We start from the raw sequence: 25652 nt of genomic DNA, 5'->3' as shown, positions 1-25652 counted from the left end.
TACAAATAGGAAAGGATGAGTACTAGAGTGAGGGGCAATTTCAACTTAAAATATGTGAAAAGAAACACAAATTTAGCAAATGCAAGAAATACATTTTTAATGGCTTTACTTTGCTCGAAACTAATCTCCTTTTCATAGATTTCATAGTTGCTTTTCATATTTGACCATGTTTTTAAAGGCTCGGCACTGGGGGCAGGAGAAGCCTGAACATGTTATTTTAAAGATTATAAATGTATCGTGTCATGTTTCCCGGCTCTCATCCTGCCCACTCAATGCAAGTCAGGGGATTCAGGAGGGCTTGGATCAAATCCCGGCCCCGGCACTTACTTATGTGACCTTAGGTACATTAATTAAGCTTTCTGAGCATCATTCTTCTCATCTAAAAAAAAGGTGATTAGTAACACACAACTTGCAATATCTGTTACCTCTTGCCTCAGGAATGCCTCGTAACAAATAACCCATAAAACCTCAATGGCAAATATTAAGAATCATTTATTTAGCCCGTAGTTCTGCAGGGTTCTGTTGACTTAGGCTGAGCTCAGTCAGGCTTAGCTGAGCATAATCACGTGCCTGAAATGTGGCTGGCCTCTTCACTTCCACGAGCTGGCTTTCTCCGGGCTTGGTTTGCTGCGGGCCGATCTAGGATGGCCTCAGTTTGTACAATTCGGGCAATTCTGGGCTGCGTCGTGTGTCTCCCGTCCTCCAGTCCTCTAACCTGGGCTCATTCTCATGACAATGCAAAAGTAGCTAGGAACAAACAAATCCATTCGCACAAGAGTTTTTCAAGCCCCTGCTCATATCACATCTGCCCAAAACAAGGCACATGGCCTGGAACGGAGTCGGGTGGGAGAGTGCAACACAGTTGCAGGGCAAATGTGAAAAATTGGGCCATTAACACCATCCATCTGCACACTTGTTGAGTTTGTAGAGACAGAGCTATCTTGTGAATGTCTATGAAGCCACTAGGATGGCACTTGGCATCCAGTGGGCACGGGGTGAGTGTTAGTTTCCTTCCCTCCTAAATGTACCCAGTCGCTTTAGGCCCCACCTCAATGAATCCCCGAAGATCTTTATTTGTCTGTTGAAAAGGCCAAATGAAAGTAGGAGTTATTATATAAAGAACTTGTAGTTTTCTCTCCCTCTTGAATCAGGATACTCACTTTCAGGGAGGTAAGAAACCACGTGACACACCCTCATTAAATATTTTATGCAAAGATCAGAAAACTGAAATATGATTTTATACTGAAATACATGCAGATAGGCTATTGAGTGCTTTGGGCTCCAGTGGAAAGGGGGTGGCACATAATAGGGTCTCTGTGCTTCACTCTTTGGAGAAAGAGTCCTTCCGAGGACAAGTCTGACAACCTACAGGGAGGAGCTTTTAAGTAGGAATGTGTTCTGCAGGGGCAGATGTTCCTTATACACGCTGCTTCTGAAACTTTCCCCCCAAATCTCAGGCTTCAACCTCAGTAAAAGGGGCTCTGAAACAAAGACAAATAGTAATAGAAGGAAAGAACACCCATATTTATCTCACAAGCAAATGCAGTTTGGTCACACCAGGGTAGGATTCTGGAAAGAGCCTAGTTAGGGGAAAGCAGGGAATGCTTTTTGTCTCAGAAGTAGAAGCAAGCTCAGCAAAGGGGAGACAATGGATCCCCTAGTCCTTGGTGCTGCTGCAGGAAATTCTGCTAGAGAACAAAGTCCTAGAAGCTAGAGAACAAAGTCCCCATCCCATTTCACACACACTGCTCCACAGATCCAGACCCTTCCACCCTGGGAGTTTAATGCTGGGGCCTCAAATGCTCCCACGTATGGATCAAAGAAGTCCATCAAGGCAGAGATGAGGAGCAAGAGCTAGCACTTCCAGAGATAGACACAACCCAAAGCAGCCCCTCCCCACTCACCTCTCCATCCCCTTTAAGACCCTCTTCTATCATTAACATACTTCTAAATTTTGAATTCTCCACAATATCCCTCGCTAGACTCAATGACGTAAATATTTTTCTTCACAATCTTTAAGAAAAATAGGCGCACCAGGAAGAAGCCAAATAACCTCGCCTATGCTTTGCCAAAGTGGCTAACTCCAAAGCTGGAATAAAAGAACAAAATAAACCTGAGGAAAGCATAAGGAAAGGATTAAAGGATAAAGGCATAATCAAATTAGAAAACCAGAAGATAATAAAATTTATATATAAATCTAAAATTACTGATGGAAAAGATAAGTTAAATAGAAGAATGAATACAATCATTAAGGAAATCCAGCTTGCTGCCTATACTAATGAATCCTGCTCATCATGCATTAGCAGGTATCAAAAGATACCTAAATGTTCACTAAAAGAACATTGGCTCAACTGTCCCAGAAGAAAAACATAACTTAAGGAACAAAAGAACTTTATTATTTATTATTAGCAAAAGTATAATTAGTATCCTCATAAACATTAGTATTCTCAACAGATTATGAAAACAAAGGAACAATCAAGAACACGAAAGCGTTCTTGGAAATGAAAAAGCAATTGCCAAAATAAAAAATTTAAAATGTATAGCATGCTCTGATTTTATTAGTAATATATCTGTTTGAATATAGGAAGGTCTGAAGTTTATAACCCAGACTGTTGACAGAAAATTGCCTTAGATTCACTACATCTGTATCACGAGGATACAGATGTAGTTAAACAAAGGGGCACCTGCTCCCAAATGTTCATAGCAGCAATGTCCACAATAGCCAAACTGGAAGGAGCCAAGATGTCCTTCGACAGATAAATGGGTAAAAAAAGATATACATATGCATACGTATATATACACATACACACATATACATACAGACATACACATATAATGGAATATTACTCAGCCATCAGAAAAGATGAGTACCTTACTCGACATGGATGAAACCAGAGGGGATTATGCTCAGTGAAATAAGTCAATCAGAGAAAGACAATCATCATATAGTTTCAGTCATATGTGGAATATAAGGAATAGGGCAGAGGATCCTAGGGGAAGGGAGGGAAAACCGAATGAGAAGAAATCAGAGAAGGAAACAATGAGAGACTCTTGACTCCAGGAAAGAAATTGAGGGTGGCAGAAGGAGAACTGGGTAGGGAGATGGGGTAACTGGGTGATGGGCATTAAAGAGGGTGCTTGATGTGATGAGCACTGGGTGTTATACACCACTGAGGAAGCACTGAACACTACATCTGAAACTAATGATGTACTATAGGTTAGCTAATTGAATTGAAAGAAAAAAATTTTAAGACAAAAGAAAAGAAAGAAAAAAAAAAGAAAAAGAAAATTGCCTTGGAGAGCTGGAATAGGATAGGTGGCCTGAGCAGGGGGTAAACTTTCACTGCTTAGTGTAGTGCTTTAGAACAAAGATTCCACAAGGGGATTCAGATTCAGAGGTACAAACTTCCAGGTATAAAATAAATAAGTCACAGAGGTAAAATGTACAGTATAGGGAATATAGTCAATAATACTGTAATAATGTTGTATGGCGACAGACAGTGACCATACTTACGGTGGTGAGTACTGAGTAATGTCTACAACTGTTGAATCAACCTGTTGTACCCCTGAAGTTAATACAACATTGTGTGTTATACTTGAAATAAGTAAATAAACACACACACACATAGATTCCATAGCAAACTGTCATGGTTCCCATCCAGAGATGTCACATCACTTGCTGTGTATCTTTCAACATGTTACTTAATTTTTCTGTGTCTCTATTGCCTCATGCATAAATATGGAACTATTCATACTATGTAATATGAATGTTGCTACTACTACACACACACCATTAAATATTATTCAGCCATAAAAAAGGAAGGAAATTCCGCTGTTTGTGGCATGATTGGAACTTGAAAACTCTACGCTAAGTGAAATGTCAGACAGAGAAAGACAAGTACTTCATTATCTCACTTACATATGGAATCTAAAAAAGCCACGCTCTTAGAAACAGACTAGAGTGGTGTTACCAGGATTTAGGGGTTGGGGGAAATAGGGAAATGTTGGTCAAGGAGTACAAACTCCCAGTTATCAGGTGAGTAAGTTCTGAGGATCCAATGCATAGCATGGTAATTATAGTTAATAATACTGTATTATATACTTGAGAGTTGTTAAGAGAATAGAAATTAAATGCTCTCACCACATAAACACATGTGAATTCTGTGACTGATAGAGGTATTAGCTAATGTTATGGCGGTAATCAGTATGCAATACATGAGTGTATCAAATCAACTCATTGTAAATCTGAAACTTATACAATGTTGTTTGTTAATTATATCTCAATAAACCAGATGGTGGGGGGAGTATAGCTCTCAAGCACATTAATTTATATGGCTCTGTTATACATCCTTAAATTTTTTTAATTCTTAATTTTTTAATTTTTTTTTCCATTCTGTCTCCTTTAGTGAATCTTCACCAGAGTGGACAAAGGAAAGAGATCATTTGTTTTTACCCCTTTTTACTAAAAGATTAAGGGAAGAGAATAAATAATATTTCCTTCTTGTGTGTCAGAAAGAAACAGAGAGAAATCTAGCTGACAGAATCCTAACTCCAACTTTTAGTTTCGTCGAAACCACAAAAATGATGCCTCTACAGAAACCGTAGGTTTCTGAAACTTGGTTTAAACTGTTGGCCAAATGGAGTCTGAAGGCTCATCCGTAGATGCCCTTCTTTCAGACCATTATTACACAGACACAAGTTTACACCAAGTTCATGTGTGCTACCAGAGATTCTCCTCACTCTATGCAAGGTCCTGGCTCTGGGTAGTTGTGATTACGTAAATCAAGCACATTTGAAGTCTGCCAGGGGAGTTGGTATTTAAAATAATAATTTGGTGCATTTTTTTGGAAAGCAAATTATTAACTCTACCTTTTCTTGGTTTGCAAAACCAGATTTTGATATGGGACCTGTTTAAAGTGGGATAAATCTATAATTCTGTTTATAAAGTGTGTAATCTTCTGGGACTTCAAGCATCAGTACTCATGAATCATGTCTTGGATTAAGAAAATGCAATTTTACAAGCTTAACTAAGGTCAGAGATGGTGACCTGGTGTTCACCTAGAATAGGTGAATCCTATTCTAGAGACTCTCAAGGGCCATAGGAAACTGCAGACATTCCTGTTTCTGTGCTTCACGCACCTGAAACCAAATCCCGTAACAAGGAATTTATCTCTCTCTGGTCAGACCCCAACAAATTCTTGTTGTTTAATATATATATTTTAAAGATTTTATTTATTTATTTGATAGAGATCACAAGTAGGCAGAGAGGCAGGCAGAGGGAGAGGAGGAAGCAGGCTCCCTGCTGAGCAGAGAGCCCATGTGTGGGTGGATCCCAAGACCCTGAGATCATGACCTGAGCTGAAGGCAGAGGCTTAACACTCTGAGCCACCCAGGAACCCCTCTTGTTTTTTAAAAACTGGTTCCAGGGTGCCTGAGTGACTCCGTCAGTTAAGTCTGCCTTTGGTTTGGGTCCTGATTCCAGGGTCCTGGGATCCAGTGTCAGGCTCCCTGCTCAGCAGGAAGTCTGCTTCTCCCTCTCCCTCTGCTCCTCCCCCTACTCATGCTCGCTCACGCACGCTCTCTCATTCTCTCTCTCTCTCTCTGCCAAATAAATAAATAAAATCTTTTAAAAAAAATCAAAACTGGGTTCCCTTACTACCCCTAAATTTCTGTTTTTAATTATTAAAGAAAGGCAAGTATTTTATTAAAACCCAAACTCCTCTCATTAAATAATAAACACATACACACACACACACACCAGAAAAAAACAAAAAACTATGCCTACTCTTTACTAGGCACAAAGCATTTTTTTTTAAGATTTTATTTATTTATTTGACAGAGATCACAAGTAGGCAGAGAGGCAGGCAGAAAGAGACCAGGAAGCAGGCTCCCTGTTGAGCAGAGAGCCTGACTTGGGACTCTGATCCCAGGTGATCATGACCTGAGCCAAAGGTGGGGGCTTTAACCCACTGAGCCACCCAGGTGCCCCTGGCACAAAGCATTTTCAAAACCTGTCAGTCTGAGGGTTAGGTCCAAGGCTAAACTATAGAAATATATCATATGTATGTGTACCACATCCTTTAAATCGTAACACAACAACATTTGCTTAACTGAGAAGTCCTAGTCAATGCAATGCAATGCAATATTTTAATTCACTGTAATAAACATGTTTTGAAAGCTAGTCTGAGCTGGAAAGACCAATAGAAGAGAAAATTTCAGTAAAGCAAAGGGCATCAAGGTGGCAATGGAGAAAAGAAGTAAAAATATTATATATCTTATAAAGGCAGAAGAAGACAGCTCTTCAGTGGTCTAAAAAAAACCCCTTCCATTGTGTCCAGTGCTTTATGACCCCCCACTCCAAACATCTATGGATACAGCTATAGGAAAAAGAAATGTCATTAGAACTCTTTGTATTGTGTGTATTGTGACTTTTTAAATGAAATTAACTATAGCTAGTTTTACACACACACAAAAATTTAAACTTCAGAAATCAGATTGGCTTAAAACCTCTATTTGTGCCATGACAAACGATGCCTTTGTGAGTTGACCTTGATTTTGAATGTTGCCTTAAAAAATTCATTACGGGAAGGAGAGGACCTGAAGGAGTTCCTTCCAGTGTATTAATAGCTCTCACCCAGACAATTAGGTCATGGCTGAATCAAGTCAGAAGCACCTCCGTCTCCAGAATATATTGAATTTTTAGAAGAGTTTTTCAGTTGTACATGTGGTAGAACACCTTTAAATGCAAAGTGTGACTCACCCTTAGACACGAGGCTCTTTTGGATCTTTCAGAAAGTCAGGGGGGCCAGAAACAAGTTCTTTCCTAACAGATCTCTGCTAAGCCCTTCAGGTGGGGAATGACATGGCCATGAGTGTTTTAGGAAATAATTCAAGTGACAACGTAGCAATAATGAGGTTCTGAACTAGGACAATATTCATGGGAATGGCAAAAAAGGAATGAGTCAAGAAATCTTGAACAGGCAAAATGAATGTGGTTTCTTAACTAACTGGATACAAGAAGTAAGGGCCATAACAACAAAATGTCTAGGTTGTGTTAATAAAGGGGAAGGTAGGATCAGGAAGTTCAAGATCCAGAACAAAGGAGAAGGAAAGTCAGACTTAGGGAAAGGGATGAATTCCATATGGACATATTGAGTTTAAAAAACTTTTAGGACATACAACAAACCAGTTGGAAATTCAGATCTGAAGTTCAAGAGAGAGAAAAAAGTCCTGAAGGATAAGATCTAGGGCATGCCATTGAGTTCAACCCAGGGAAGAAGACAAGATCCCCTGAGGGAAAGAATAGGGACAAGAACTCAGAACAGAAGTTTGAAAGTGGCTAACTGCCGTGAGCAGGCAGGAGAAGATAAGCCACCCATACAGGCATTCATTCAATGGTTCAAATTAAACAACTCATCCCTTCTACTTTATGGAGAGATTTGGAGGGGTGGGAGTGAGGGAGGAGATGCTACCCGTTCTACTGTAAGAACCATGTAAGGTGTAAAGGGGGGCTGCTTTCCCAAACAGCCAAATCTGAACGGCCCCAGCGAATGCTACGGCCTTGTGGGGGGCTGTGTCAGAAGACTCCAGATACAGGATCAACTGGACACAACTTAAAGTCCAAGCGTGAAGGAAGGGGGTGAAGTCAGCGCACTGTCCCACAGCCCCACACGCCTCTCGGTCGGGACTCTACCACCACTTCTCACTCACTTCTCTCACTCCAGATTCTTCTTCCAAAGGTCAACAAAACTTGGATTAAAACCTCGGACATCTTTCAAGTAACAGGGGGTATTAACCTGTTTGGGACAGTAAAGTTATTCAAAGTAAAGGACCAAGGTTTCCTGTAGTAAATGTCCGTGTAATACACACAGAAACACACCCTTCTGCAAAGGTGCCCACAGCTTCCTTCTTGGCCTAATGGAAGTTTCTGGACTTTCATAATGCCATCGTCTCCCCCTGACAAGGCTCCCTTCTCTTTCTTCTCCATCGCCGTGGCTCAGCTGTGACACACCTCGTGCTTTTTTGACTCTCTGCGTACCTGAATGGCCATCTCTTCCCACTAAGCTGCTCTGTGCTTGCTTTTGGCTACGTCTCTCCAGTCATGCTCAGATCCTGTTCTTGTTCCTCCTTCCACACTTAGGGTGACCCTAAAAAGCACACGACATCGTAGTGCACTGTTAACACACGTGAAACCTTCACTAATCAGCCAGCCCACATCTGTCAGGCAAGGTACTCCCCCTCTACTAGCTGCAAGGAGGGCATACAGAGTAGTTCGTGGCGACATAAATCCCCAGATTAAAAATTCAGAGTGCCATTGTGGTTCAAGACAAGGGAACTCCAAGAATACATTGGAAATAAGCAGCCTTCAGAGAGTCATATTGCTCTGAAGACATGCATAATTTCCCGAAGTAAAACCTCCTTTTTTATGAGCTAAAACATAAATTCCCATTTTTGCCAATTGTTCAGGATTATTGGGTCAGAATAACTACTTTAAGTAAACATTCATAATGTTTCCATTATTTTCTGTGTGAAGAGCTGTTCTGATTCAAATATATGCCCTATAAGTTTGCAAAGCATTGTTTTTATCATTACTGTACTTGTGTTTTTACTACAAAAGCTCATTGTTGTTGATCTATGATATTTTTCTTGCCATCAAATTATTTGCTACATCTATCTAATCCTTTTGCCCTCTGTATAATATTTCAATTTAAAAAGGAATATCAATATGTTGTCTCTTGTGCTCAGAATAGTTTTCAAGTGAAAAATCTAATGGCACATTCAATCACCCTATTATTGTTATCAGTATATCTTGATACAATACAATGGTAAATGTCTGAGAAAGCCGAAGTCCTGAGCAAAAAAAGTGAGGTCATCCACAGGGGATACATATATAGTGATTATTACTGGGTTCATGTTTTCAATTTAATCGCTCCCTATGACCCATTTGCCCTTAGGATATGACTGTTGCCACAAAATTATTTCCCTTATACTCCCGTTAATGGGAACTGTAATTCCAGTCAGCAGCCCCTTGTGTTACAAAAGACTATACCTCCTACCAATCATACACTGGGTTTAGATATGCATTATAATTCAAATAAAATGTCTCTTGTAAGGTAATGGAACATGTGAGCCTTTTATGATAAACTATAATTTGGGGGTACATAATACGATTGTTCCGTCACTTGGTATTTTCAGAGGTAAATATATGAGAATATCTTGCTCTCTGCATTTCATACAACAGGCCCTAGTAACACATTCTTTTGTTTTCTTGAGAGTGATTTAGAAGTGTTACAAATGTCTGCTATGTCCTAGAAAGAACATTTTTTTTGAGAGATAGAGAAGGTGCAAGGCACAGGGGAAAGAGAGGCAGAGAGAGAGAGAACCTCGTAAGCAGCCTCCACAGCCTGGAGTGGAGAAGCCCAATATAGAACTCAATCTCACAACCCTGAGATTATGACCTGAGCCAAAATCAAGAGTCAGGTGCTTTTTTTTTTTTTTTTTTTTTTTAAGAGTCAGACGCTTAACCGACTGAGCCACCCAGGTGCCCCAATAAAGAATATTTTAATAATCTCCTTAATCTCCCTTAAATCTCTCTGGCATAATGTTATTCAGAATTATTCTTTACCACAAGCTAAACTAAATAGGTCCCCAAAAGAAGTCTGTGTAATTCTCTATTTTCTTATTTCTCTATTTACTTTGCTTCTACAACACAAACGCTAGGATTAGGGCTGAGTGAAATAGGACACCTTTGAAGAGGCTTTCCTATCATCTCTGTCCATCAGTCAGAACTAGGACACCATTCTTTCAGTCATGCGTCCAAAAGACAAACAGGATTCCGAGCCCCCACATCCAAGACCATCTCTCTGTCATGGCTACCACGTGGCAGCCACTTCTTTCAGCGCCATGCCCATGGCATCCCAATTTTCCCAGAGACACATGCAAGAGGACATTCCAAGAAAATGGTCTCGTCCCTGAACTTTACTCACTCCAGCCCTGCTGGACCGGACCAGGCCAGCTATGTACCTTAGACGGGTCTTGGTGATAGCCAGCCTTTTCCTCTCTTCCATTTGGGCCCCACTGTGGTCCTGCTTCTTGCCTAGGGTGCGACCAGCTTAGAGGAACTCCAGGCACCAGATTCCTAAGACAAAAACAAACAGAAATACAGATCACCAAATGCCTTTAAAAGAGCCCCTCATATCTGGAGTAGGGTCCATGTTAGACCATGAGGATTCTGAGAATCATTTGGCCAAGTCTGAAATCTGTAGGACCAAAATTCAGAAAAGGGAGAAGTGAGCAACCTGTTAGCCATGGGCACAGGCTAAAGCTGCTGTCCACAGGGAGAAAGAGTGTGAGCAGGCTGGAGCCCCACAGGCACAAGCTTATTGTCCACATGCTGTCAAGAAGGGTAAACTGTAAGCAGGCTGCGACCCAAAGAACTGAGGGAGAGGAAGAGCAAAACCAGACCTAGAAGTTGTTGGAGTCCCTGAGCCCAAGGAAGGCCTCTTTGAAAGCTCATGCCTGATTAGGTCAGGCCCACCCAAGATCATCTTTTGATTAACTTAAAGTCAACTGATTAGGGACTTTCCCTGGCAAAATCCTTTCATTGTAACACCTAAATTAGTGTTTGATTGAGTAGTTCAGCCCAACCAAGTGAACACATCAAGAAGCCATCATACGCACCATCCCCTAAAACTAATTGGGAAACTCTGCTAGTCTACATTTATTCAATACACAAGCACCTTCTATATGCAGAACCCTGTGCTGTGCACTAGAGGAAAGTGACTTTATTGCATGGAAAACCTACAAAAAGGAGTGAAAAGTGAGGCACCAGCATATCTAATGAATAAAAATTAATGACAGGAAGGATTTAAAACTAAGATATAGAATTTTAAAATTATTTTCAGAACCAGCACGAAAAGAAAACTGGCTTCTATTTAAAAAAAAAGAAAAAGACATTTGTATTGATATATTATCAAAGTCATATTAATATTAATGTGTAATAACATTCTCAGTGTATAGACTATGACTTAGTCAATTTTCTCAGTGAAGCATTCTCAACTTCTAAAAATGTATAAATACATAAAATATGTTAAAGAGAAAATTATACTTAAGAGTTCCTGAGAGGAGCCACTTCAATTCCAGACTATAAAAATTAAATTTCATTCTCAACAGAATTGTATATCATAAAAACAACATGTCTGTCACCGTTGTTTTGGTTATACTCGAGAGAATGAAAGATAATAAAAAAATATACTACAGAAACAACAAAAAGAGGAAACAAAGTCGTGAAGATTTTATATATATTTTGTTATGAGACTTGTCACAATCCTGAACACTGAGCCTTGTGTTCAGGGGTGTAACCTGCATAAAACCAGGCTTCCTAGAGTCTGGGCTTCCTGGAGCCCAGCCTGAGCACCGTGGCACACCCAAAGTCCGCTCTCACTTCTCCTTATGCTCTCCCCCTCCCACATTTATTTTATTCATTCATATTCTCTCCACGACAACCCCCCCACCCCCCCACCACCACCCCCGCCTCTGCCTGTGAATATCCTTGTCCTCCCTTCTCTTCTCTTTTCTAATATAAAGTAATCTGGCCTATTCTTGGCTTCTGCCCCCCACCCACACCTCATTCAGCACAACAGAAGCCCTGTCTCAGGCCAAGAGAACAAAAGATCTTTCCTCCATAGAAAGTAAAGGAAGCATACAGTTGCAAATACCCATTACTTTATATAATTTTTTCCTGACAGAGCAATAAATCTCCAATGCATTTGCAAGTAATGAATCAGAACTAGTTCTTTCATTTCTCAGACATAAAAAAAAAAAAGTCAGAAAAAGAGATTAAACATACTCATCCCAGGTGTCATACTGAAATTTTTAAAAAATGTTATATTTGCTCATTTGCTGAACTGCTGTTAAGATTTTTATCTCTCTAGATGAAATGCAAGGTATTTGGCTTCAAAAAAGATAAAGGTTTATTCTTTATATGATTATTTTTAAAGTAATAGAAAAGGAATCTTACGGTCTGGAATGGTTTTGAGACAGGAAAAAAAAAAAAAAAAAAAAAAAAACAAGAGTTGATGCCCAGCATTATTCGTGCCTGAGATGGAAACCAGATTTGTTACAGTTGACTCTCGATTATTCCAGGAGCTGACTGGGCAATTTGTGAATTAAGCAGAGTCTCTGCTTCTCTTTATGCCTCCCATTGCTAGGCACTTGGCCATTCCCTGCAGGTCGGGACTTCTGTGGGAAAGTGAACAGGGACTAGAGAAGCCAATGCTCCAGTCAATCCATTCTGCTCCCCTGCTACTTGCTAAAAAGCTTTGTGTGAAATGCTTAAAAAGAAATATATATATATATATATATATATATATATATATATATATATATATAAATTAGATGTGTAGTTTTGGAAGGAGTATTTCAATTACCTTGCTATTCCTATCCCCCATTATTTTTCATATTTAAGACTAGGCTTCATATTCAGGCATGCAATTTAATCATTCAAATTCATTATCTAGGCTGAATTAACAGAAAAAAAATGTATAGTGATAACACAAGCTAAGATTTAATGTACTAATTTCACCATTATACATCAAGGGAATACGGTTCAATAAAAATCTATAATGTTTTTATTTTTGAAAGAACCAAGATAACCCATTCTACTTATTCACCCAAGATCTTTCTCTCAAGATTTTTATCTTTCTTGAGGTGAGATGCAAAACCCCGACTATTCCTTTAAAAATTTGTAGTTAAAAATTAAATGCTTGCCAAAACCTTAAATGTCTGCCTTATTCAAGCACAAAATAAGATGTCCGTTAAAATGATGTAGAAGAAACGAAGAGTCCTGAGAACTCAATTTAGAAAACTAGAGAACAGATTTGAAAACTCTGATAGATGTTTGCATGCAGAAACTTTGCCTCAGAGCCACATACTACTGAGCACTTTTCCTACTTGACCCTATCAGTGCATGCCCAGCTCATGTGTCTCACCTGGCCACTCATTTATTCATTCAGTGAGCATTTCTGGAGTGTAAATTCTATGCTGTGCTAGCCATCACAGATGCCACTCATTTATTCATTCAGTGAGCATTTCTGAAGTGTAAATTCTGTGCTGTGCTAGCCATCACAGATGCAAATATGAGATAGGACGTGGTCCCTGGGCGAGAATGTGAAGCCACAGGTTGGAAGCAGTGAGAGTTTTGAACAGCACAGATAGAGGCTAGTTAAGGAAAATGCCAAAGTATCTCAGGAAACAGTGTCTTGTTGAGTAAGTTATGACAGAAAGGGTCTCAGAGCCTACAGTTATACCGCCATGTGCGTGCAGAATCCGGGCTTGTATGAAACACTGAAACAAGTGGTGGCCTTGTCTAGAAACGAGCTGAAGGGAAGGTGGAAAAACAGCTGGAGGAGACCTTCCTCACGTCTCTTTTTTTAGTAATGGCAGACTCAGAAATTGGAACCAGTCCTCCTGAATTTATCTTTTCTGCCTCATTGTTGAATCTACCCACAAAGCAGTGGGTTCCCAATGACAAGTCAGACCACAGAGGAAGCAGGGAGTCTAATAGGTCCTCAGCTCTACCATCTGTGGGAATCGTCGTGGCTCTTGTGGATCTTATCCAGCAGATCCAGCATGTGGTGTGTAAGGAATGGAACCTAAACTTCTGAGTGACCCTCCACAGTCTGCCCTATACCACTGCCTTCTCCTATTCAGTCATTAATTCGTGGCATCATTCAATACATATTTATTGAGCTCTTAGTAGGTGCCAAGTACCATGTTGGTGCTGGGAATCTAGAGGTGAACAAAACTGAAACAGTCCCTATCATCATGGAGCATTCAGTCAGGTAGGTAGTTTCTAGAGCTACAGGTCCTATCCTCAACTCCAAGTCTTCAGCTCAACTCTGAAACCATGGTCTTGCCAGCTTTCTGCCCTAAGAGGTGGGATCATTGCATCCTACCTGAATTTGCCTCCTTACATAGTTGGGGCCAGGAAATAATAAGGAACTGAGGGAAAAGAGAGGAAAAAATGGCATTGCTTTTACTTTTAACTATGGAGAAGGCTGTATCACCAAGCCAAGAGAATAATCTGATACAAAAATCTAAATATACGTGGGATTCATGAATAAATTATTTCAGTCCCCTAGGTCATCAAAACTGAGAAGTATCTAATAATGAGTTAGGCTGACAGAAGGCCACAACTAAGAGTCAAGTCTAACAGCCAGGTGGCAGAGGAGAGGGAAGTCTAAACCAGTGAAGCCAGGCCCTACCCCTCACGGGCTATGTGCCTCAGCTTCCCCATCTGTAAAATGGGAACAATAATAGTATAGTACTCTGATAAGGCCATTGTAAGGATTACATTACTTAGTGCAGATAAATGATGGTGCCGGACACACCGTAAACTTCCCAATAAATGTTAACTGTTACTATTCCTCTTCCCGGAGAAGTCAGAAGTCTTCAGCAAAGAAGACTCTTGAGCTCCGTTCCAAGGGACTTTTATGTTTTGTTCCAGACTTCACACTGCAGGTCAGACTCATAAGAAACCAATTAAGGTATAATACGTTCTCTTAGTAGGTAGCATGGCTAACGTTTAGTCAGAATCTTAATGCAAGGCAACATGAAGAAATCTTTGCTGAACTGTAAAATATTACTAATGTTCGTGGAGGATGACACTGAAAAACAGAGAAGTAGGGAGAATGTGAAAGGGTCTAGGATGAGAAGGAAGACCTCCTGAGGGAGCAGGGCAGAGGGGCTGGTGATGGAAAACCCAACCAGCATCTCCCCCAAGAGACCCAGCTTTGGCCTTCTGGGAATGGAATTGCTAATGGCTCATCTTCCCAAAGAGAATCTTTCATTTTTGGTTTTCTGTTTAAAGAGATCAATCTATTTTAAACATTGAATATGGCCAAGTTGTACTGAAAAGTTTCCACCTGGCCCAATCTTCTACTTCTTGCTTCATTCAACTCCACAAAGTGTTGTCTCTCTATGAAGAATTTTTAGACGCTTTCATTTGCCCTGTAAATCTCTAGCTTTTGTTTCCCCCTCAGTGACTTGTTTTGTTATGGATCCAATTTCGTGGCTCAGGAACATATTCTCCTCAGAAATGTCCTGTGAAGCAGGCTCCACAGGGCTGCCTGGGGCTTGAGGGCTTTCATTTCCTCTCCCGCGGAGAGCTACAAGGAGCCAGCATGGAGACCAGAATGAGGGGAGAGAGAGAGCAAGTTGCACTTCTTCGACAGAGCTCATGTTTTGCCATTTGCCCTCCTAGCCACAGCATTTCCTTAGCTCTTTTCTGGGGTTATGAAATGCATTTGGACCTCATATCTTAATTGGCACATAAACATAAATTTTCCAGAAAATAAGGCATATCGTAAGGGGCAGTTGAATTTTTACCTTATTCACAATACCTATTTATATTATTTAAAGTGATTTGGTTCAACCATGGTTTTGCAAATAGATGGAATCATTTCCGGGAAAGTCATAAAAGTAATAATAACAAATCAATGTCTTATTCCAGAATTATAAAAGCATAAGCCTCTTTTTTAAATAATTACAGTTGCATGTCAGAAAATCTAAACAAATGTGTAGTTAAGAATGATTGCTATACCTTTGGGACTTAGTTTAGACAAGACAGATTAGCAAGATAAGAGCCTCATTATGCATGAAAATCATTTTTTCCATGAATCCAGCACAGCACAAGTTCGGGGGTTGCAATTCATAAAGAGACCGAATGTGAAGACTGAGCGCTGTTATGACATTAATCTTCATGAATATGGAAAGAAGTGAATTATTATCTTTCTCTTTATGAGCTGAAGAGAACTGTCGCAACAAATATGAACCTTGGCATATATTGGAATGCAGGCTAGAAGGGCCCCAGAGAGTTAGTTAGTCTAACCCTTCGGTCTACCCATAGGAAATAGAGAATCAACGTTTTTAAGAGACTTAGCCACCTTTACGTGGTGAGTTAATGGCCAAGAGAGCACCGACCTGAGGACTCCCCAGATCAGGACTCTTTTAAGACTGACCCAAAAGAGGGGCAAATCGTCCCTTACCTCCAGCTTTTCTAAACAATCAAGAGTCTTCTGCTGTGCTATGCACCTGGAACTAATAGGACTTTGTGTGTCAATTAGACTTCAGTTTTCATAAAAAGAAAGAAAAATAAGACACCCAGAGAGAGCTTGCTTGCTCTCTCCACCGTGTCAGGAAATAAGAAGCCGGTCGTCTATAAATCAGGAAGACAGCTTTACCAAGAACAAGACCATGCTGGCACCCTGATCTCGGACTCCCAACTTCCAGAACTGTAAGAAATAAATTTCTGTTGTTTAATTAAGCCAAAAAAAAAAAAAAAGTCTTCTGTATGTGTGCCCTCTTTAACTCTTTTCACACAGGTTTCTAAACAAAATCTAAATAATCAATTTTTGATCACTTATTATGAGTTAACCTGCTTCCTGGGATGTATTTACTTTTGTGTCTATATTTATGCTACGTAAATTCCACCATTAATAAGTTCTCAGCTCTGTTTTGAGGCCTAAAGTTATGAATCTGAGTGTTTTTAGACAGGTGTTCAGTACCAGGATCTTGTTAAGAAACTTCCAGGATACTCACTTTGGGCTGTGCTTGCCTCTGTTTAACTCTGGTATTTTAAAATCCCACTGAAAATCCATATACATTCTGTTTACTGTAAGGAATTGCAATTTCTGGAGGAGCGTTGGGGCCCTTTTTAGAGAAGTAAGATTCCTTAGCAAAGAAATTAAAAAATGTTTTTAAAAAAGGAAAGCAAGCAGTCACTTCAGAATGCCTTGGAGGCCTCTATTGTTGGAACTACTACTAATTATAATCATGTTTTCTATAATTTCTGTCAGCTAGGGAAACTTGTTAAAAAGGTATACTAGCAGAAAGTCTTTGGAAAACTAGAATAGCAATCAAAAGACTTCAATTCTAAGCATTTCCGTCCTTGCCAGGGAATGCAGTGAAGGAAGAAAGGTATAATGAGGGGAATCCAGCCTGGCTCCCAAGTCCCAAGTCTGACATCCCACCTACTGCTTGTGTGAGCTTGAGACAAGTTTTAACCCCTGAGCCTCAGTTTCCTCCTCGGGGGTCTAAGTGCAGTATATTTGTTTGTTTGTTTTAAAGATTTTATTTATTTGACAGAGAGAGATCACAAGTAGGCAAAGAGGCAAGCAGAGGGAGAGGAAGGGAAGCAGGCTTCCTGCTGAGCAGAGAGCCCAATTCGGGGCTCAATCCCAGGACCCTGAGGCTTTAACCCACTGAGCCACCCAGGTGCCCCATCTAAGTGCATTATAATTCCTACCTCTAGAGCCGATGTAAAAAATACATGAGATACAGCTGATGCACCCAGCAGAATACCAGACTCCTGACCTGGCTCAGTGAACGAGAGTGTATTATCTCTTCACACATCCCTACCTTTGCCCTCCCTAATCCCTCTGCCTTTGTTCCTAATCTGGAAAACCTATTTTACAGAGAGCCATAAGGATTAACTACAAGATGACGCACAGAAAATGTCCGGAGCAGCTGACTCACTGTAAAAATCCTTTCATAGGAAAAAGAATTGCTAAAAGACAGATAGATAACAAAAAGATCTCCTTCCAAGACTTAAGACACACAGAGGAGGCACAGGTAATAGGATTAACTGGTACCTGCAAAGTGAGAAGAAAAGAACTGGAAGATGGACGGGTCTTGGAGCCCAGGTGACTGAGCACACAAAGCAGGCAAGGCAGGGACAAGTAGAGGCTATGAGGAAGGATGATGGTGGATTTGGTTGGAGATGGTAATGGATTGGGTTTTAGACACTGCTATGATCTGAATGTTTGTGTCCTCCCAAAATTCACTTGTTGAAATCCTAATCCCCAAAATGACCCATAAGGGGCCTTTAGGAGGTGATTATGTCTTGAAGGGAGAGCCCTGATGATTGGGATCAGGGCCTTGCAAAAGAGACCTCACCGAGCTCCCTGGCCCCTTCTGCTGTATGAGAACACAGCGGAAAGACACCACCGCGAGCCAGGAAGTGGGTTCAGGACCAGCCCATGCTGGCACCCTGATCTCAGACCTCTAACCTCCGGGCTGTAATAGCTTGCTGCCATTTATAAACTACCATCTAGGGCATTTTGTAATAGCAGCCCAAATGCACTAAAAAGGACGTGGTGAGTTTAGGCTTTATGAATCTTGACTCATTCCCCTTCCACCCAGCCGATAACCCGTGGTTTCTAAAAAAATGCTTCAAGCATGTGAATGCCTTTAAAATGACCTAATTTGCAAGAAACCCCTTTCATAAAGCCAAGAATCCTTTAGTAAAGCAACTCCTTAGCATAACTGTTTTGTGAATTCCAATTTCAGTATATCAGGTTTTCCTCTAAGAAAAGCCCATCTGCACATGTGCTCATTATGATCATTAAGAATAGATTTTCTAATTCATTGCTCTGGGAATGACGACTGTCAACTCTGCAACGTATTCAAGTTGCACATCACAACTTGTCTTTAATCCCGTATATCATTTCAAAAGTAAGTTGACGTCTTTACTCAAAAGGAAGCAATCTAGTCTTTAGAAACACTTTGGGAGATTGCGTATGAGTTTCTCAGAAAATATCATATTTAACACTGTGGCTCTTTAATTTTGGCCATAGTTTTCAAGAGGTTTTCCCTCCACCCAAAGCTCATCCCCTCCCTATTATATGCTATGCCACCATCATTCTTCCTTCACTCCCCACCCCCCACCACACACATGTACATAGAGAATTTTAAGACCTTAGAGAAATTTCATCATTACTTTGGAGACACGCTCTCCATAATATATCAAACATATGATAATCACAAACATATGATAAATCACTTACAATATTACAGGTTGAGCTGAGGTAGACTAGTTGATCAAATATTATGTTCTAAAGAAATTTAAATGATTAATTTTAATTTTGCAGGATTGGGTTGTTTTTTTTTTTTAACTTGGGGGGCAACAAAGAAATTTAAAATGTCATGCCAAGCTTTTCACACCCTTGAAAAGTTTGCAGTCCACTCAGCACGTTTTCTGTAATAGCCAACAAAGAAAATGTTCCCAACAACAACTTCTCACTGAAAGGAAAAGAGAAAACATGAGCACTGACTTTTTTCCTTCCCAATGTAAAACATTTATATCATCTTAAGTGCTTCTTATTGTGGGCTCCTTTGTCTCCATGAAATAGGTGGCATGGAGCACCAAGCTATTTGGGAATTGCTGATGAGCTAGCTGGTCCTGGAAGTGAAGGTGCTCCCCTCTCTTCCTGCCATGGGATTCACTAGTGTAGGCAGGTGTGCTGTGCAGTGAGTGTGCCCCCTAATAGTCTTATGCTCCTCTGTCCTATTAGAAGACCTCTCCGCAAACCTAAGGGAGGCCTAAGATAGAGTTTGGTCGTCCGTGGGATTGTGCTCCAAATTCCATGAATTTTGGAAGACAGTCACAAGAATGATCCAGCCAAAAGTAAAATGTAATTATTTAAAAGATTCATCTCACCAAATTGCCAAATATGCAATATCAAATAAGCTAAGATGTCTTGGGCATTTGCCTTGGTAGAACTCAGTAGCAGAAATACATTGAAAACTAGGTTTCTCTAAATTTGTGACTGATTTTAGAAGCCACTTTGCTAGGTCCCTCTCAAGGCCAAAAAGCCAAGAATAGGAAAAGCCATGAGTGGTTCCCTCTGTTCTCCTTCCTGGCACAGTACCGTCACTCTGTTAATCCAGTTCACACCTTGCAAAAACAAAAACAAAAACAAAACAAAACAACAACAACAACAAAACCAGAATAGGAGGAAAGAAGGAAAGTGGGAAAAACAGAAGAACAGAAGTGGATTGAAAGCTGTGCAAAGACATACATGTCTCTCCTACACCACAGGCACTCAAATCAACACTCTTCTCTGTGAGGACAACTTGAGTTAAGACAGAGGACAACTTGAGTTAAACATTGGCCTGTTTAGCCAATAATTTGACAATATTCTCTGGACACCCTTTTCCTCTAATTAGATAGCCACTTCTTTTGGACAACGAAAGAAAAGTAGTTCTTATAATAACTTCTCAAATAGCAAGGTTGTGTTGAATTTAATGTGTTCATTTAAGTTCTGCCTCTCACTCTACCTGAGACAGCACTGGAGAACTGATTTAAACAACAAAAACAGAAACAAAATAAAACCCACTGCACAAGATAATTGCAATTTATTGATGGCATTAATTATTTTAGCTCCTGTTTTGTCATTTTGGAAACAGTTTAAAAAGCTCAAGAGATTAAATGTTAAGGGGGAAATTGAGGTGAGTGGGGTCCAAAATGGTGGTGTAGTTTGAACTCACTTCCTCCCATAGACACACCAAATCCACAGCTACATTTGGAATAAATCCCTCTGAGAACGGACTAGAAACTAGCTGAACAACAAAGGATAAGAGGTACACATTGAGAAGAGCAGAAGAGACACAGATATTGTTGATAAAGAGCCACACAATAAGGAGGGATCTCCCAAACCTGGAGCTTCTGCTGGAGGGTGAGGGCTTTGTGTCCCACGATCAAGCACCCCAACCCTCGGGACCTACACCAGAGCGTCAAGGCTCACAAAATGTCTGCCTTAAAAAAACAGTGGTACTGATGTCCAAGAGAACACGGGGCTGTAGGGAACCGAGAGTTTCCTTTTAAAGGGCTCACATGTGGTCTCACGCATTCTGGGACCCAGCGCAAGAGGAGCAGTTTGAAAGGCACCCAGATGAAGTATGAAGGCGATTCATTTGCTAATCTTAAAGCATCTGCTCAAGGGGCAGGAGACAGTTGGAACTCTCTCTGGAAACGGAGGCACTAGCCAACACCAGTTTCGCTTTCTCCTTCTACCTGCTCTCTCCTGCTAGCACAGGTGGGCACTCCGGCCTGCAGCACCCTCCCATGCTTTGCTAAGACCTGCAGGTGCACGCAGAAGAGGTGCTCTCCCACTGCCTTGCTGAAGCCTGCAAGTGCGCCCCTCCCCACTCACTCTCTGTCTGCCTCAAGAAAGCTGGCAGCAGAGTACAATGCACAACAGGGTTGCCTCTTGATCACCTGGCCCAGGTAGACAATGGCGTTTACATTCCTAGGCGCCACAGGACTCTGACAATCAGAAAAACAGTTCATGGCAGGCAACCACCCCAGGGCCCTGCACAGACAGCAGAATGAAACACAGCTCCAGTCTTCATGTGGCAAAGAAAAAAGGGGGGTGTGCATATTTACTTATGCTAGAGCTTTAGCCTGGGGGTCAGAATTCAGGTTTGCTGCCCATCCAGAGGCCAGGGAGACACTGTAGGGAAACACCAACCTTATACTCTCTCCTGGCCTCACTATGGCTCAACAAAACATTCCAGAAAGGAATTGATCTACTCATCTGAAGCACTGCTTTATGTTCTTCACAGGAATAGGATACACAATCCTAAAATTCATATAGAACCACAAAAGACCCTGAAGAGCCAAAGCAATCTTGAGAACGAAAAAATAGGGAGGCATTATTCTCCTTGATATCAAATTATATTATAAAGCCATAGTAATCATAACAGGACTCCACTGGCATAAAAACAGACATACAGATCAATGGAACAGAATACAGAACCCAAACATAAACCCACATATATATGGTCAGTTAATTTACTGCAAAGGAGGCAAAAATATACAATGGAGAAATGATGAAATATTCAATAAACTTGTTGGGAAAACTAGACGGCCACATTCCAGAAAATGAAACTGGGCCATTATCTTACATCATACATAAAAATTAACTCAACATAGATCAAACACTTGAATGTAAAAGCTGGAAACATAAAACTTCTAGAAAACGTAAGCAGTAAGCTCCTTGGCATAAGTCTTGGCAATCGATGTTTGGATCTGAGTCCAAAAACAAAGGCAACAAAAGTGAAAATAAAAATGGGACTATATCAAACTAAAAAGCTTCTGCACGGTCAAGGAAATCAACAAAACAAAAAGGCAACCTACCGAATGGAAAAAAATACTTGCAAATCATGTATCTGATAAAGGGTTAACTTCCAAAATATATAAAGAACTCACAAAACTCAATAACAAGAAAACTATCTGATTTTAAGTGGGTAGAAGATCTGAGTAGACATTTTTCCAAAAAAGACATATGGAAGGCCAATAGGCAAATGAAAAGATGCTCAACATCATTGATCATCAGGGAAATGCAAATAGAATCATAATGAGATACCACCTCACACCCATTAGAATAGCTATTACCAAAAAGACATTAATAACAAGTTTTGGTAAGGATACAGAGAAAAGGGGACTGCACTGTTGATGGGACTATATATTGGTACTGCCACTGTGGAAAATTGTATGAAGGTTCCTCAAAAAATTAAAAATAGGCCTACCATATGATCCCTCAATCCCACTCTACTGGGTATATAGCCAAGGAAAACAAAAACACTACTTCTAAAATATATGTATCCCTGTATTCATCGCAGCATTATTTATAATTGCCAAGATACAGAAACAACATACAGTGCCCTTCAAAGAATGAATGGATAAAAATGCAGGAGTATGTCCAATGGAATACTACTCACCCATAATAAAAGAATGAAATCTTGCCATTTGCAACAATACGCACGGAACTTAAGTAAATTTTGCTAAATGAAGTAAGTCAGACATTGAAAGACAAATACCGTATGATTTCCCTTACATGGGGAATCTAAGAAACAAAACAAATGTGCAAACAAAACAAAATAAAACAAAAATCACAGATAAAAAGGACCGAATGGTGGTTGCTAGAGGAGAAGGGAGCTTGGGAGTGAGCAAAACGGGTGAAGGGACTCAGAGTTGCAAGTGTTCAGTGATAAAAGAAGTAAGTCCTGGGGATATAAGTTAAGCATGGCAACTCCAGTTAATGAAATTGTGCAGCATACTTGAACATCGCCAAGAGAGTAAATCCTAAAAGTTAACTTTGTATGGGGACAGAGGATAATCAGACTTTCGACGACCATTTTGAAGTGTATACAAATATTGAATCACTGTGTTATACACCTGAAACCAATACAGAGTTATATGTCAATTATACCCCAATAAAATTTTTTTGAAAGGGGAAAAATTGATTTCAAAACAAGGCTAGTTATTTATCTTTTTTTTTTTTTTTAAGATTTTTATTTATTCATTTGACAGAGAGAGATCACAAGTAGGCAGAGAGGCAGGCAGAGAGAGAGGAAGGGCGGGGGGAAGCAGGCTCCCTGCTGAGCAGAGAGCCCGACGCGGGACTCGATCCCAGGACCCTGAGATCGTGACCCGAGCCGAAGGCAGCGGCTTAACCCACTGAGCCACCCAGGCGCCCCGGCTAGTTATTTATCTTGACAAAAGATGAAATCCAGGGGAGATTTTTTTTTCCTTATCTATGAATAGAAATTCTGTGTAATGCTGTAGCTAATAGAGTATTGATTTTTTTTTTCCCCTTTCTGCTTTTACAATGTACTTTGGAGCTGACTTCTATGTATTTTAAACATACAGGTCTTGTGTTACATTGGGGTAAACATTCACACACAGAAACTATATCGTCCCAAATGGGTCTGGTATGTCAGTTGTCAGAATTCTCTTTTGCACACATTAGTCTAGCTTCAGACCAACTATGATGCCTGTAGGAAAAAATAGGTTGTAATTAGAGAATTTGGCATTCAGTGCTCGATGGAAACGACTGATTTCAAACCAAAAATAATTTCAATCTGATTTTTAGTTAAAGGCAAAAAGATACATAGAAGTGATCACAAATACTTACAACCCTGAGATGCTTCCTCCTCCTCTCTCTACACTCTCCCTGCCTCCATCATATTTTTGCATCCTGAAAAATAACTAACTTCAGTAGCAGTGCTGGCAGGCCCTGAAACTGACATCTTCCATCTTTTTACAAATTCCATGTCTGCAGACAACAGTGTAGGATGCAAAGTAAAGGGGAAAAAAAAATGAAAGGAGAAATTGTTACATATTTGACATGAAACTTAGTAAAGTACAAAAACCAAATCTGATCTTTCTGTACCAACTCAATCCAGAGTTCCCAACTACTAACTTAATTCTGGACGTGGCAAAGTCCTCAAAGGAGGTCAGTGAGTGAAGACTAGTTATGAATCTGCAGTGTGTGTGTTTGAATGCAGTGAAATCAGAAAATTGCAGCATCTTGAGAAGTCAGGAACTCCTCAGACGTGGAATCAGATGTCTTTGACTTGGCTTCTAATTAGTTGTGTAGCCTTGAATACATTTCCTCAGCGGTGATAACAATGAATTAGACAGGATGATGTCTCCTATCTCTTCTAGTTAACTCTCAGCCAAAAAGCATTGACTGAGCAACGGCCTTCAGCCCAACTCAGTGCAGGATAAAGTAGAGAGCGATCTGTCATTTGCATGCCCTTTGTCCCCTGCCATCCTGTACGTAATTTGAAGGCAGATCTGTGCCCAGTTCCTTTTCTTCCTTGCCCCTAGCACTTAACACAGGACCTAGCAAAATAAAAGCACCCCCAGATTTTTTTAGGTGAGAGAACTGAATATGTAAAACTTCTCATATATAGTCTCCCTGGGAATAAATCGCAAAAGTGTTCTTTTTTTTTTTTTTTTTTTTTTTTTTTTTGCAGAGGTGGGTGGGAAATAACTAACACCGTCAAGACACATTATGAACACTGGTCCCCAGGAATCCCATTTAGCCCACTCTGAAGCAACAGACTGAAACAGGATGTCAGATTATTCTCCCAAGTCTAAGAACGAGAGCTCAGGTTATACCTGGGAGAACCCACAAATTAGCAGGTGCTGCTTCTCTTTCTTTTCAGTTTTACCTAAAATGACAGAGGCCTGGCAAAAAACTTGCTTGCTAATAATCACGAACCCAGCTGGTGCCTCAAAAAACTTCCCACCAAGATTGTTACCTTGGTTAATGAGGTTTCTTTGCAAGATGAGAGATTTTACTCCCCAGCGAAATACTCCTAGAATTGCAAACATTAGAATCCTTTGCACGGGGCCCGAAAATCATCTCTTTTTAAAATAGCAAGCTTAGCTTTTAAGCAGAAAAGACATTTAAAGAGAATGAAGGAAATCTCTTCCAAACACAGTTTATCAGTTTTCACAGTGAAATAACTGATGCGAAAGCCCCTCTCGATGTAAAAAGTAAGCTGGATTCTAACCCGAGCCACAACCACTGCAGAGCTCCTCGTGGGTTGACTCCCCAGAGAGCGCTCTGGAGAGCAGATTGGGAGGTCTCTTATTTGTCAGTCACAGTGAAAGACAAAAAACCAGGCTGTCCATTAAAGAAACATATTCATGCTTCTCTAATGCCTTTTAAAAGTCCCCTGTCAGAAAAACTACATGTGTCCTAGCCTTGCTCATTTTATCTCCTTAGACATCACATATCATCGATCATCTCGGTCTGTCAAGACAAAGAGCTGGAAAACATTTATATTCCAAAATCTCCCAAATATCAAATAGGTCTCAAACACACAGTGCACTCCGGTTATCAATTACAACTGGATATTCAAGGTGACAAGTTCCATTTCTAGGTTCTTCGCTTTTCCCTCCCACCATAGGGCTCAGAGAATTGCATGTGAGAGGCACAAAAAAAATCTGCATCCAGCTTAACTTCACCCCCAAGGAATGAGCAGCCTCTATCCCGTGGCATAGAGAGACATGG

The sequence above is a fragment of the Lontra canadensis genome, unplaced genomic scaffold, assembly GCF_010015895.1.
Source record: "Lontra canadensis isolate GAN:19392208 unplaced genomic scaffold, GSC_riverotter_1.0 scaffold53, whole genome shotgun sequence".
Classification (NCBI taxonomy): domain Eukaryota; kingdom Metazoa; phylum Chordata; class Mammalia; order Carnivora; family Mustelidae; genus Lontra; species Lontra canadensis.
Note: the sequence above shows the minus strand (reverse complement) of the source record.